This window comes from Paramisgurnus dabryanus, chromosome 14, assembly GCF_030506205.2.
Source record: "Paramisgurnus dabryanus chromosome 14, PD_genome_1.1, whole genome shotgun sequence".
Classification (NCBI taxonomy): domain Eukaryota; kingdom Metazoa; phylum Chordata; class Actinopteri; order Cypriniformes; family Cobitidae; genus Paramisgurnus; species Paramisgurnus dabryanus.
The window spans coordinates 25,543,915-25,547,574 of NC_133350.1; the positions used below are offsets into that span (position 1 = coordinate 25,543,915).

The 3,660-nt window shown below is 38.1% G+C and overlaps 1 long non-coding RNA gene across 2 annotated transcripts; it reads right to left on the reverse strand.

The window, feature by feature from the left end:
• Window positions 1–826: 826 nt before the first annotated feature.
• LOC135719453 (uncharacterized) lies at window positions 827–3,001 on the reverse strand. 2 transcript variants are annotated; one of them, XR_012335062.1, is made up of 3 exons: window positions 2,587–3,001; window positions 1,398–1,534; window positions 827–1,278 (listed from the first exon to the last, which is right to left on the reverse strand). It is a non-coding gene; the product is annotated as an uncharacterized lncRNA (long non-coding RNA). The 2 variants fall into 2 exon arrangements; XR_010521101.2 differs by having other exon boundaries at window positions 1,388–1,534; window positions 2,587–3,000.
• Between the last annotated feature and the right edge of the window lie 659 nt (window positions 3,002–3,660).

Below are 3,660 nucleotides of genomic sequence, written 5' to 3' on the forward strand. Positions count from 1 at the left end.
TCTGTCCCATTGACTTAAGTTAGTCTCACAATCTGTTTTCCAGAAAAGAATGAAAGACATCGCCAAAAAGGTCCATGTTCCATTAGTAGTTTAATAATAATATTATAAAGTGACAAGAACACTTTGTGCAAAAAGAAAATAAAACGAACAATTTCAACAATTTGTTCTCCTCCTTATTTGTTGAAAGTGTATTCAAGACCAGACTACGGCAATGCTGCTGACATCACCTGCAGCTCACGTCACTTGCTGATGTGGTTACCAATGTTTTTTTTCTATGCTCTTTTTTTAAAGCATAATGCAAACATTGTAACAACACTTAAACAGCCCAAATAAATGTACAAATTACTTGGCAGCCTATTCTGTCTGTACGCTGGCAACTACATCAGCAGGTGAAGTCAGCAGCAGGTGACGTCAGCATGATGCGCCGTAGTCTGGTCGTTAACAGGCTTTGAACGACCAAGGAGAAGAACAAACCGTTGAAAAAAAATTTCATTGAAATACTGATGGAACACTGAACTTTTTGGCAATGTCTTTCATTCTTTTCTGTGAAACGGATTGTAAAACTAACTGAAATCAATGAGACGGACAGAAGCCTCCCAGTTTTCATCAAAAATATCTAAAAACGTGTTCTAAAGACAATCTAAGCACTTGTTGGTTTAGAACGACAGAGGGGAAGTGATTTATGATAAAATTGCAATTTTGGGGTGAACTATCCCCTTAAGCAATTACAGCGAGACAACATGTAAAACAATTAATTAACATTTAAAGAAAAAAATTCTCTCTCACACACACACCACACACACACACACACAGGTTGGCATATGTGATTTACCGGGACAATTACATAGACACAATGCATTTTATACTGTACAAACTGTATATTCTATTGCCTTAACTTACCCCAGTCCCTAAGCCCAACCATAACAAAAATCTGTTGGAAGTCTTTAATCTATGAAAAAGTATCACTTAGTATTGTGTCCCTGTAAAGCATGTTTATAGCATATTAAACATGTCATTATACACTATTCCCATATACCAACCCACCCGCACACACACATCTCACACACAAGCCAAGTAATTAAAACAAGTTAAACACATTTAACCAAAACACCACCACTCTTTTTACAGAACAAAACATTCTCCTTTGCAGACACAAACACAGGCGCTAACACTAACTGCTTTTCTTTTGCTAAAGTTGTCTCTTGCACCCACCCTCTCGATCGAGCCACCTCTTCATTGTCCCCTCCACAACTGTAAGGGACCTTCTCCGAACTGCATCTTTAAAATAATTAATCCATATTGTCATTGTGAAATCTTTAACATTTAATGAGCATATAAAAAAGAAATGTCTAATTTTTATTAACAAATAATTAACAGATATATTTACCAATCACTACCTCTCTGAGTTGGAGGGTGGCAAATAAAGTATTTTCCATCCAGTTGAGGTTTTAAGCCAGGGAGTTGTCAGTCGCCCTCTTCAATGCCATGTGCAGTCTCGTACATCTGTCCCGCCAATAAGCCCCAACCAGTTAACCTGAAACAGATTTATAGTCTTAATAGTTGGTCATAGTTTCATACAGGACACAAGTCATACAGTAGTTGATTGCTTATATCAAAGAGGTGATGCATGCTATTTCTTGTGTGCTAATTTAAGAAAAGTTGTGTGCAATCCATAGAAGTAAACTGTTGTGTGTTTGTTGAAGTCCAAGAACAGAGATTTAATTTGAAGAAGATAACTGGCGTCATTGTTTACTTACACTGTAAAAAAATTCTGTAGAAATTACAGTATTACTGGGTATTACTGGCAACTAGCTGCCAGTAACTTACTGTAGATTTTACATTTATGTCATTTACTGGCAACAGTTTGTTCAAGTTAAATGAACATGAAACATTTTCAGTCTTTAACTTCTACAGTAAGTTAATTACAGATAATTTTTTACAGTGTAGGGTTTTGTACATTTGCACTTCGTTCACATGTCTCTAACACTTACACATCAAAGGGTGTGTAAATTCGTGAATCTAAAAATATGTGCCCTGATGAAAAAAACAGCATACCAGCAAGACCAGCATATGTTGTGTTTTGGTGCTGGTTTGCTAGTGAACACCAGCTAAAACAGCCTCAAACCAACACCATCACCAAACCAGCATTAGCACCAGCATCCCATGCTGGTCATACCATGCAAGCCACAGCATATGTTGTGTTTTGGTGCTGTTATGCTGGTGACCACCAGCAAAGACCAGCATAATTCCCATGCTGGTTTGATGCTGGATTTTTCAGCAGGGTGCTCTTTAACTTCTTAACTACTTTAGCTCAAATAAGGTTGTGTGTACTGCTCCTTTTTATGAAGACATGAACGTGTGTCTGAATTCTCTGCTTGATTATTAAAAACCTGTTAACCTGCACGAGGACGACGACTGGTTATTTACATCTTTCTAAATGGATTCAGCTTACTAACAACAATATTTAAGCTAACATGATAGCTGGCTAAATGTGCAGGAAAATTCACATTTTGAATATGTAGCAAACAATTCCTTTTCATTGTTATCATGCATTTTTAACATATAAAAACTAAATCAGTGACTTACCAGTTATTGATGATGGTGTCTGTGTCGAACGGGAGCTCAGCTTTGTGCTCTGCTTGATTCAAATCATAACAGCAGTCGTGATGTTGCCGTTCAACAGCTAGAGGGCTGATTGCCACATCACTGAATCGGGCCGTGTACTGTATACTGTCCGTCTGAAGCATAAACATTTTTAAATTGCTGCCAAACAGCGTTACAACTGGCATGTGTCAGTTGCACTGGCATTGGGCCAAATACTGAATTTCTGACATCATACACATCTTGGCAGTATCATATCAAACCATAATCGGTCCAGGCACAATGCAATGTAGTCGGTCCGACAACACAATGCCAGATTCGGCCCGATTACACTGAGACACTACTTTAGTAGACCCGGACTTCAGCTGAGTATGCTTACACTCGGGCCAACAGCTATAAATAGTGTTTACTACTGGTATACTATTTCCTCATCTGGGCCAGTTCTGGCTCATACACTAAAAATCTGTCCGGCTTTCAGCCGACACTGGCGGAAAAAAGCCAGAATCGGGCCAGAACTGACTGCTATCTGGGTTTCCACAGAATGCAAAGATTAGTCAGCATTCTAGGTCGGTCTGGTTCTGCTAACCAGTTAACATCCATGCTATCAGTATATTATTACCTCCTGAAAGACCAGGGTTGTATAGATGACTTTTCCCTACTCGTGATTTCAATCTCTTCACTTATTTTCCGAGAGTGCTTTTCCTGAACAATAGATCAAAGAGGATTTCTGGGTGAATGTGGTTCCAGGGCACTTTAAAGCTATATAAACATGGCACGATCCACACAGACCACAAGAGGAATCTTCCACTGACTAAACTTGTATTACGTAAAGCTGAGACACCAATGTTTAAATAGCAACTCACTTCAGCATGTTTTATTATAAACTAATATAAAAGTGGAGCTGAATGTGTCAATCCTTGTAAATAAATAAAGCTTTAGCACCACAAATGTTGAAACTGTAGTATTACAACCAGCTACTTCTACTGTAAGTTAAATACAGTCAAACTACATTTTGGAAAAACTGAACTTAAAGCTATTAACACAATATGTTTTAGGGGT